At 34.1% G+C, this 12599-nt stretch overlaps 1 long non-coding RNA gene across 12 annotated transcripts in view; it reads left to right on the forward strand.

Moving 5' to 3' along the window:
• LOC138182727 (uncharacterized) overlaps positions 1-12599 on the forward strand; it is a 482518-nt gene that overhangs the window by 390442 nt on the left and 79477 nt on the right. Inside the window, exon 4 of one of the 12 annotated variants that reach the window (XR_011173891.1) lies at positions 2936-2953. The exons of the other annotated variants lie outside the window; for them this stretch is intronic. This is a non-coding gene — a long non-coding RNA (uncharacterized LOC138182727). Of the gene's footprint in view, positions 1-2935; positions 2954-12599 lie in introns of those variants that run through there. 12 annotated transcript variants of the gene reach the window in all.

Raw genomic sequence — 12599 nt, forward strand, 5'->3', positions numbered from 1 at the left:
GCTTAGACTTAAATCACATTGAGGGAAAGACTAGGACATTTTAAAACATTTGGCCAACGCATTTGGATCAGACGGACTTATGCACATTCTAAACGAGTTCGCTGTGGTGTTAAAGTCCGTCGCGAAGGTCAGAACATCGGGCGTTGAAAGAGCATCGGTGAGCAGAGGATGCGATGCAGAGGGCATAAATATTAATTGTTCGAAACATGTAAATACGTGCGGGGAGAACTGCAGCGCGACGGGTTTAGGAGGATACTGCAACAGCACGTGCATCCCAAATGGACCATTATTCCATCAGCGACACAAACTGTTGGGTAACTCGGTCGAGCAAAGTGGTTCGTGGACTCTCCTTTGGTTTCGAGTTTCGGTCCGGCAGAGACAACATGAGATAGAACGCGGAAACACAGGATAGCAGTGACCGGAGAGAAAATGGTCAGTTTAATTTTTGCGGATGCTTGCCAGAAATAATCTTTTGCTCGGCCTGGTTAGGGTTGATTGCTTGATTTCGACAAACATCACTCGTTCAACCAGTTGTAGCGGCGCTATCGCCGGGTATTCGGTCTCCGGGAATTAGGCTGCCGTCCAACCGACTGTCCTCCGCGGTCGGCATACCAAATACACTCGGAATTTCCAGTTTCTTAATCCAATTAAGTGTGGCCATGGTGCTTTGCCATGGTACGTACGAGACAGGCTGATGTTACGACGTCGAGTACTGCTTTTCACATCATTGTATCCGTTGTAGTTGTTAGTTTTATTGTAAAAGATATTTTTCCTTTAGATAGAGGAAGATGAAGGTATTGGAAGTGTTCTCTCATATCGATTACTGAACATCTTTGGGTTACTTGATTCTTTTCTTGATAAAATCTGATCGGTATAATGTTGCTTCGAGTGTATTTGTTTTCGAAATATTTGACGTACGTATTTCTTTCGTAGAATGCGATAAAAGCGAAACTGACCTTCGTTAAATAAATTATAGAATTGTGTCACTGTGTTAGTGTAACATTCGATACAAATATTTGAGCCTGTGAATATTTCATTGCGTTAATCACGTATTAATATGGATTCTGTTTGTGTGTCGACATGCATTTCAATGCGCCCATACTTAACTCTTATATACACGTATATATCTAGTGCATGCATATAACCAATGAATATCTAGAAAACAAAAAGATATTGAATAAATATTAAGCTACACCAAGCTTTAATTTTCCTTCGTCAAATTATTTAAAATCGATACTACTCGTATGATCTATTCACGTAATGTAGGTACATGCATTTCAAGCAAAATTCCTTTAAGTATTCAAATACTCTCCGCCAGTCTCTGCTGCAAGATCCTACCAAAATTGACGATTCAGAAACGATTGAAAATACACGACGTATCACGTTGATTAGAAGCAAAATTCACAAAAGGCAGGAGAACGTCTTTACCGATTCCTTGCTGGCTGCGCCAACAACTTGACGAGGTCTGGAGGAGAAGGAAGAAAAGGGAATCTGTATAGAAGACACGGGGGAGGGAGCAACGAACGTTAATATGGAAGACAGGATGAAGGAGACGCGGCAGGATGTGCTTCAGGCGCATTTCACGCAAAGTTCTAGGTAGGTACAAGTTTTAGACTGAACAGCTTCCTCCTCCGCTGCTTTGCCACGTTCCTTAATAGATAGGTCCCACTTCCCGAGACACACCTACCGCCAACCACCGGTATCTCATCCTTACGCGTACACCTGTCCTTCACACCTTCTTTCCCTTCTCGGACCTGGATATCTTCCCCAAGATTTAGTTTCAAGAGTAAAAACCATCGAGTCGTTGAACTACTGCCGGAGACTAAGCAAGATGTGTCGTCTTTCGAGACAACCGAACATAGATAAAGAGATTTCTAGTACTAAGAATCATTCGCCAAATACGTAATGAGTATGCACCATATTTTCATAGTCACAAGTCTGTCACTTTGGGCGATACGTCGAAACAGTAAGAAAATTTTAGACGGCACCATTGTATAATATTCAGAGACGATAACGGCAACCCTAACAATTCAAGACATTAATTTTGCCGCAGGCTTGCGGCTTATAGGTTCCTCGTAGTTCTTGCTTTTTGCTCCGTTCACTATTCTGGATTCTCTGTTTTCGACTCGAGCCTGGACTCTGTTCCCGACCCTGTTCTGTTCTTCATTTTGAACCGTTCCCTCGTTTTGAATATGTCACTTAGGTTTTTATGGACATTATTCGGAGATAAGGAATTTCTATAAATGTCGTGAGACACTTGGGTAACTTTTATTGTTATCGCTAAGAGTGATAATTTAACCTAACATACAGTGCGTCACGAAATTATTTGCAGACTTATACGAAACAACATTTATAAATAAAAAGTACGTTCTAATATCAATTGCTTTCTTTGACACGTTTATTTCTTCAATTTTCTGAATGATTTCAAATATTTCATTTCAGTATTGAATTCTATTACAAAAACAAGGTATTTTTACATTTTAGTTGTTTCAATAAATCGATCACTATTTCAATTACCTCTATCCGCAGACTGTGGACGGCGATTACGTTTCTTATGGAACAACGAGGGCATTAACAACTAATTGTAATTTCGCATTTCGGTATTTAGCAGCTTCCCAACGCAAAATTGAACCGAAATCCGTGGCCGCTGTTTAATGATCGTATACATTACAGTAACTATTAAACAGGGCTTAATGATAATTCGTGCATATGGATCGCGAAAGTTATAGAAATCGCAACTTAAAATCACTGCGATTAGCATAAATTCCATTTACCAGTCGACGGTTATTCCTGTGTAAATGTAAAAACGCATTAGCGTAACCGAGTTACCTGTACGCGTTACAATTATTTCCGGCGTCATCGATTCAGCCACGTTCAATGTTGCAACTGAAATGCCTTGAAGTTTTATGGGTTTGCAATTTGATCGTTTTCTTAGCGCTTCTTTCGCAGGGGAGCCTTAATGATTGCGCATTGTCACGAAAAGAAGGAGAAGGGGACAAAGGCTGGCTGTGTTCAAGACCAAAGGGGTTTTTTTTTAATAAGCGACTGACACCCTTCTACCGCGATCCGCTTACCAACCCTTTCTTCGTTGGATAGAGACAAATATTCAGCCAAGGGAAAAAATAACGCGACGGCGGTAGGGTTCTGCCCTCAAGACTCATCCATCCTCCGGACTGTGATAAATGCAGCTGGTTAATAAAAACAAAAAAGGAAAAAGGCACGATATTCTGCCCGCGAGAGTTTAAACGTGAGAAAAACCTGAACGATTTATATCGTTCATTTAAACAATACCTGAATTTTTCGTTTCGCTGTGGCGTAGCGGTGCCCCGAAACTTTTTAAAATCGCAAGCAAAGGTGCTTCGTATCCATTTAAATTTTGATTAATGTTACGGTCAACCATTACCAGCGCAACAACTATCTTGGAGTTTAGGATTTAAATAAAATAATGTACATTTTACAATATGGATAAAATATAATTGCTCTGTTTAAATATAAATAGTTCTTAATTATTTACTAAATTTTATTTGACGTGATTTTCAGTGCACGAAATATTTTATCATCGTATTCCTTCTTTTCGCATATGCGTAGGTTTTGACATCACGTCGCATACTAACTTTCGTTAAATGCATTAAATACAATTACTGGAGAAATATCGAGGATTTAGTTTCCCACAAATTTAATTTCTGTTAAATATGCATATACACATGTAATATATATGTACGCCAAATCTTAGTTTTTGTTACTAATGATATCGATAAACTAGTTCAATTTCTGACATTGCTCAAAAACTATAGTTCAGTAAATTTATTTAATACAAAAAGTCCTCCCCATCTCCACGTATGATTTTAACGAGATTGTTAATAATTTTTATTAACTGCACTTAATATCAAATATTTCATATAAAGTTCAATTCATCTAAATTAAAATTTTTATATAGAAGCATTGATTAGAGAACGCGTCTGACGATAAACAGTTCGTTTTCACTCGATAATTTTCCTTGACGAGTCAGTTAAGTTGCCTGTCTTTCCGATTATTAAAAATTTCTTACTTCGTATCTACTTTTATATTAATTTATTTTAAGGAAGCAGTTATACAAGGTTACAAATTTACATTAACAAAATATCGTTAATTGCAATCGAAGTATTTCATGCACTTTATCTAAAAAATTTAATAAAATCGGAATAAAAGAATTGAATTTTCATTTCAAATCTTTACACAGGGATGTCTGATGCGGTGTCTTCTGGAAAATATTATTACACGTTATGAATATATTCTATAAAGTAATTATATATACTAATTAGGTGAAATTTTCTATATATCCATACATCTCGTTCGCATTAATATTTACTTCGCATAAAATGATGTTCGAAATATAAATATAGTTATAATTTTATTCCAACGACACTCGGCAAAACTTCGACCAGAAATTCGGGATTCATCTGAATTCTAACACTCTGCTCATAACAATCCTGCGGTAATCATGATTAGTCAAATTGACCGCCATGGATTCGGAATAGAGAGCGAAAAGGGGGAATCGAGACGCGAAGAACCGAGTGTAACTTCGGCAAGTTCGCGAGATTAAGATTATGCAGAGAATTATTCAGAGTAATTAAAATGCAGATGCGTCGCACAAATCATCGAGGTTTTTCGGTGCGTCAAGAAGGGTGGCTCTGCTTTCTTGGTCTTTACATTTTTCTTCTTTCTGTCGAGAAAGGCGTTCTTGTGAAACTTCAAGTGATTCCTTCCACAAAGACAACGTACATGTACGTATATGAAATAATAATGTAAATTGGAAATACGGGGAATATTTGAATCGCGTCTTTTTCTCATTCCTTTTAGTTGCTTATACATTATGAATAAAATGAAAAACGTCATTAGAGTCATGTATCTTCTACATTAAAAATTATCACTTACGTAGATTGTTTGTTCCGTCCAAATCTTTAACACTGTTAGTGAATTTATGTACAGTTAGGATACTTATCAATAAATAATTATTGCAAAAATATCGAAGTTTAAAGAATTTCATTGGTAACGTGATGATTTTTGTCCGATGAGATACAATAATTTTGAAGCATATATGGATTAAAGTTTCGTCTGTAAAATATTTACTTGTTCAAGAGAAACAGATAATCTCTCTTGCAAGATAATAGTTCATTCGCCTAACTACTTGAGCAGTTAAATTTATAGACCTGGTAGTCCTGCAAGGATGCGCGTTTAGTGGTTTTCCAACCCTGTGACTTTCTCCCACGGGCATACTGAATTATATCCCGGGAAAAGGGAACTCAAGAGAACTCAGTCATTTAATCAAACCTAACTAGAGAAATCTATGAACATGGCTTATTTATATAGTCCACATGTGAAAACAACGATGTACATCTTTTAATTAATTTCTATACTTGCTATAAGCATTATCAGTGTTTTCATTAGTAATTAATAGTAACTTTGTAAAATATGTAGAAACATTTCCAGGAGAAAAAATGTTATTGCTATAGACTCTTGAAGTATCACATTTTTGTGCTTACATCAATCTGCAAAACTCTCATTCAGACATGCAAGATAAATTCAGTGACTTTTATTCTTTTCCATAATTCTTCTATCTGAAGCGTGACAAATAAATGTTTCAAACGAATATTGAAAACTTGCTTATAGTCCCACAACTAACTTCCAATGAATGTAGACTTTCAGAGTTAATAGACAATAATAAAATATACAAATATATTAATAATCAACATCATTATACAAATTTTCTTGTAGTATAATAAACTGTACCTATTTCTACATACGTTATAATATTCGATTAAAATTAATAGTACCTCATGAATTCATGAATTTTATTTCCCTTCGCTATAAATCTTCTATTACTTGTGCAATTTTGTTAAATGTTCCATTCCTCGTGCAAATTGTTGGAGACAATAACAGTAAATTTTTTACATACAGAAGGAAAAATTAATGCAAAAGCTATTAATTCTGCTTTTTACGAATTCGAATATTTTCCGCTTACATTATTTATACAATGCAACAACGATAATATATACAAATGAAAGCTGCTATTATTCGACCATATATCATGACGGAGGAAAGTATTATACACGAGAACAGTTACATCGGTTACTAAGTCGCGATAATTTCTAATAAAACATATTTTAAACATAATTTTATGGCTGAAGAACAGCGATTCGAAATAAAATTACAACGCGTCTATACACGAGGTACAAGTAAAAAAGCATCGATAATAAATGACCAAAGAATCGATGCATTTTTCATTCGGTTCAGCTCGATATTTCTCGTGTTGAAAATAACATTAACGTCATGAAATGTCGCATCTCTGTCGATTTAAATGGAAACAAGAGCTCAGCATTGTATATATTTGTGCGTGTATTATTAAGAATTGTAAATGGGTACACATTCATTTCGGCTTTGTAAATCAATTATGGTTCCATATTTAATCGGATCGTAGCGCGCGCGCGCGCGTTTGTTTTATTTAACAATGTCGGGGTGGTGTACGTTTTAAATATAAATCCGAGAATGATGGACTAAAAAGGTCGAAATCCTATACTCGTACCAATACAATTAGCGTGTTAATGGCATTATCCTAAATGAAGATTAAAAATTAAAACACTTGAACCTTGTGCAGCACGCCATTTGCCACGAGAGAGCATGCATAAAGATATGTAGGGTAACATAAAAAAAGTAAAGAAAAAAAATCCGAACACCGCGTTCTGCTACAAATTATCGAAAATCACGTAAATCGACGTCGATGATTTTTGTTTAATTGATTAATTCAATAATCGTTTGTTCCAGTACAACGTATAGCGTTTTAATGGAATTCGCCATCAGAGCCGCGCCGATAATAAATGCATCTCCATTTGTGAAGATAAATATGAGATTTTCGTTCCTATGAATATTTATGTAATTTCGTTTTTCTTTTCACCTGCTTACCCTCGCAAAGAGAAAGCTTAGTGGTTCATCCGCTTTTTAAAAATCAAACAATGCGAACACTATTGGAGTTGAAAACTGAGTAGATAATTGAGACGGGACGATATTTCGAGTAACGTCTGGTGTTGACGGTGTTGTGCACAATACAAAGATGCGAGAAGCGCTATAATATCAAAACGACTAATATAAAGATAAAAGTATTTCAGTTTTCAATATGTTCTATGCATATGAGTTGAAAGTATTTATCATAAAATAAAAAATATAATACTTTTGCGCAAAGAGAAATACAGATAAGCAACATCTGAACAGAATTGTTTCTACTTTACGTTTTCAATTTATACTAAATTTTATTATAGAAATCTATATATTCTGTATATACAGAAAGAATATTTAAAAAACAAAATAATATATAACGAAATAAACAAAATAATTGATAAAAAGTTACAATCATATTATAGAACTAGAAGAATCAGATATGTGAGCCCTTTAGACCAATACGTATCAATGTTCCAGGAAATAAGTTGGTACACAATCCTCTGCCTTAAAACAAATGGTCAAGTAGATGAAGTTGGAAAGCAGGAAGAAAGCAGGTCGAAAATATAACCGGTCCTCGAGTAGCGATCCAACGAATTGATAGTTAATTACCGGGAAACGGGGGTGGCTCGGATAACGGATGGGACAGGACGTCGGTGTAATTCACGAGGAACGGATTTTCGTGTTCCTTTATACGAGACGTAACGCGAGGCGAGCGACATCAGGGTCTGAACCCTCCTCGAATCTTTAACCTGCCGGAACTGAATATTTAACCTGTCTCGGCGAGAGCACGGCAAAGAACGAGATAGGGATGAACTGAACAGAGATAGTACCTCATCCAGTCAGATAGATTCGCGTTCGTTTTAAACGATCTGTCGATTCGCGTCTCACAGAATTCCAATCAGCTTTTGCCGGTCAATCTTGACCTGTCGAAACCACCATGGCTATTTTTCTAAACGAACTCGATCGGGGTGCGAATAGAGATGCTGAAGAATGAATTAATACATATCAATGTTTTTCTTTCCTTTTCTATCTGGAACGGAAAGTGTTTTTACTTAAGCGTTTTTACTTAGGCGTTTATTTTACTATTCAATTAAGTTATATATATGTATTTTCTTCTTCTAGCACTATCGTGAGGACCGTGTGTTGCTTTGTGAAAATGGATATTTACTAGCCATAGAAAAATGTAACGTTGTTTATTTTAATATTTAAGGCCTGTTTAATACTTATTTATATCAATGTTAGCGCGAGAACGTGAATCGTGCTATGTTGTGATATATGAGGAGTAGAGGGGAAAAGTACGGTAAGTCACTTTTTCCATTTTTTATGGGAGAATTTTTCGAATTCAGCACGTTGTCAGTTAATCCCACGTTATAAAAATTGACAAGATTAAAATAAATATCTCTTGGTAGAACGGCGTATGCTATGTTGCTATTGAAAGGGATATATTTATTTTTCATATAATACAATCTTTTTAAATAATCGGAAAATAATTGAATTTAGGAATTAGCTCCACTTTCAGTGTTATATTTTAATTTCTAAACTCATCGATTTCTATTTTCATATTTGAAAGTTATTACATGCCAGCGATTTTCTTTTACTGCTATTAAAAGCTTGGCTTAATTTATAAAACTTTCGTAACTGTAAATTTTAGAAATGATTATCAATACGCGAAGTTACAATGTTAAGTAAAAAAACCATCCTTTTTATCCTCTTTAATGTGAAAATTAGAAGTATTCTTATCCACGAAGTTAGGATAGACGAAATACTTTGCCTAATGGGCACTTCTACCCTTCTACTTCCTCGCAAAGTAGCTCATAAGTAATATTAATACAAGAAATCTATAACAGGTATGAAGTTTTTCATCCTAAAAGGAAATAAAGTGGGAAGAGAAGAGTATAAGGAAAAGAATCCATTAAAGGTTGAAAATAGGCTTATATATACCGAGCTCTTTACACTGCGTCAAAAGTCGAGCTAAAATTTTTGAACACTTCTGGGAGTACATGTAACTTTATCCCGCCGTAAGTTTAAACTACGCGTTCAGAGGAAGAACTTCCTTCCGGTCATGTTTAATTCTCTGCTTCCTTCCTTCGTAATATTCATCCTGCCGAAAAAAGGAACCCTTGACTTTGTTGAGTTTTACTGGAATATAGCTACTGTTAAATAACACTTATTTGCTTCGTAATATATTCCTTAATATTCTTTCGTAACAAATATGTAATTTTCTACGTTATTATTGGATTGCCAATATTCTTGCAAATTCATATTTTTATAAATAGAATTAATTGTAAGACATGGACCCTATTATTATTAGGTAGAAAATAATTTTACCTACTAAATATTATAACAGGTACTTCATCTTGAACGTTTTATGTATTTTCTGCGGTCTTCTCGTATTCAGTGGTCTTTCGTAGCATCAAATTTTTTATAAATGCATAAAAATCTACGATGTGGTTACCACAGAAAAAATTAACAATGCAGTGAATATCTGAGATATATGTATATGCAATATAAAATGTGTTTTGCAAGCTAAGCTATTTATTATTTACATTGACTTTGACTCCTCTTTAATTTTTGTGCATTTTATAAGTTTTGTTCCTTGTTGCTCATCGTTCATCATCGCAGCCCATTCGAGCTGTAGCGACGGTAATTAATTTTCTTTTAATTCGCGAGATTAATGGATTGACGCGATACACTTTATTGAATGGATGACTTAACGTTATTTATTGGTTTATTTAGACATTTCTTTAGTAAATAACAAATGTTTAAAATAAAATACACAAAGAGCAAAGCATAGCTGTGTTTGCATTGGATGTAAAAAGTTACAGGAGAATTTTTTTAAATTACAAGAAAATACAGGAGGAGCTAAGGAGAATTTTTTTAGTTATTAATTCATTCATGCGTATAACGATAATCAGAAGGAATTGATTTATGTATATAACAATAAGAATCGAAAGCATAAAAAGGAACATAGAAAATCTTCAAGATATATATATATATATATATATATATATATATATATATATATATATATATATAATAATTAGTCAACACAACGTAAATCTTGAGTTTCTTTCTTAATAAAATTAATTGTCCTAGTTATCTTGTATTAATCTTCAAAAATGTTTCATCATTCTAAAGTTCAGCGAGAAACCGAGTAGCGTTGAAATGGATTAAAAAGCTGGCATTTAAACTGGCGAAACAATCAAGTAACTTTGAGAAAATTTGTTTAAAGAACGATTTTTATGAAATTATCGATGCAAATTTACACGTGACGGCGCTATTCGTAGTATCGTCGTAGTTGAAGCTTCCTTTTTTTCCCTTTATCAAGGTTAGCTTAAATGCGTATCATATTTCAGATACACAGGAATAATACTATTGTCACTGCTGCCAGCTGTTACTAAATGACGCTATAAAGTAACTTTATTCCAGCTGTCGCGTTTATATTATCCGCTAAATGCCCTACAGTACACTTTACACCGAATTTAGACGTGAAAATATGCAGTTAATCTTTTAACTTGTGTTGGCTGCGATCGAAGGGACTTGTTTTTCTGCCAAGATGTGCCAGTCTTATGGTCCTTCTAAATTGAAATAAAGTAATTTGTGAAATGTACGAAAATGTATTCCATAGAATCTAATATCAAATAGTATGTGGAATTTATGTACATTTATATAAGATTTAGGTATTTATTCCATTAATCGGCCTCATAATTTTATCGGAATAAACCGATTTTCCTTTATTATAAATATATTTTCTTCAATAGCTTTTATATTAAATATTATGGAAATCAGAAATTTTTAAATTTGTTCTTACTAAAAATAGTTTTTTTAAACGTTTGGAATTATATAGCATCTTTCCCGAAAAACGAACGAACACGTACAGATAATTATTTTACATCGTGTATTATAAATATTATTATTTACATTTATTATTAATATTTACACATTTTACATTTATTGGTTAATATTGCTGACAGCACTTCATGTACCTCGAACATATTTATATTATCTATGTGGTTAACACTTACAATCAGTTTAAATTAGTTAACATTGTACAATTATCTGCGCATTAAATCCAGTGGTTTATTGATTCCGTTTGACAATGACGTTCGACTGATTAGCGGTAATTACCAATGACTGCAAACGTAGTCTTCAGCTGAGCATCGAACTCATTTCCACTTCACGTTGTAATAGATTATTAAGCATTCTGTATTTGAATATCAATTAAATGGAGCGAAGTGTTTGAACAAGCATTTCATTAAGATCAGTTCGAAGTTGGATACAAACTGTTTGTGGAACAAAAACAAATTTCTTTCACTCTCAGGTATTCTACATTCTATATTTCACAATCAACAATAGTTTCACAATCATCATCGATTAGATGAACGATTAACTACTAAAATTCTCTTCACCGCAAAATTAATAATTTAGCATGATTTCAAATCTAATGATATCAATCAGCTTCAGTCGTTGACAGTATGCAATTAATAGTAGATATTCGTATGCATCAAATAGAACTTTGATTAAACTCCGATTAAAGCGTAACAATTAATAATAAATTTTTGCAGCATCAATTGTCAACTAATTTCATCGATCGTATAAATCAAATTCGATTTTGAGTGATTAACTTTCTGTAATATAATTTTGGTCAACATTGCCATCAAACTAACGTTAAACTTTTATAAGTTTGACTTTAATTGTTATCGTTCAGTAGAAAGCTAAAAATGTACAATAATAGATTACGAATACCTAAATTATTTCATTTTACATATTTTACGATATTTTTATCTCAGATACAGACACGGCCTTTAGAATTCAGTCAATATTTGTAATGCAACATTTCTCTATGCTCAAAGACAGATAAACATGGCACAGAATATGTATTCGCAGAAGCATTAGCATTAATCTCGAGCATTGAAACTCATGGATTTCCTCCGTGGACTGTGTATGAAGAATATGAAAATGTCGAATCAATTTTGCGTGTCATAGGACGCTTTTTAGCCGTATCAGTTTACAGAGCGTTCGATACAATTAGAGTGCACTTGTATCGCTAAATTAATGCACCTCGTGATATCTGCTCCACATGGAAATTGTATGCGATCGCAGATGTCCGCACAGTTTTGCACGTAATACACGATACGTATGACTGCATGTATGTATTTAATAATTAGTTTGTCTGACTTAATTATTTCAGGATTGAAGCCTTCAGATAGGAACACTGATTCACATCTTTATACTGACTTATAACTATAGGCCGTTATCTACAACGAAAGAGTTCTTTAATAATTGTACCAATTTCAGGTATTAAATTTGTCGAAATTAATTTTTGTACATCAATCTTGCTTTTAATCTCGTCTGAAATGATAGTTGATCCCATCTAAAATGATAGTCACTGGCTTACAACTGATTTTACGTTATCCTTGTATTCGAAGTTTTCATTGTAGAAATGTATCATAGAAATCAACGTTACTTACAACGTTAAATTCTGAATCTCTAATATCATTTCTGTAGGATCGCCGGCTGCTTAGTAGTAGTATCGTGGAAGAAAAATCGGACTTCGGTCCGGGATTCGAACCCGGGTCCTGAACGTTCGCAACCTAAGGCGCTAAGCACTGCTTTTTTTTAAGTTT

This window comes from Bombus flavifrons, chromosome 8, assembly GCF_040668555.2.
Source record: "Bombus flavifrons isolate JBK064 chromosome 8, iyBomFlav1_principal, whole genome shotgun sequence".
Classification (NCBI taxonomy): Eukaryota; Metazoa; Arthropoda; class Insecta; order Hymenoptera; family Apidae; genus Bombus; species Bombus flavifrons.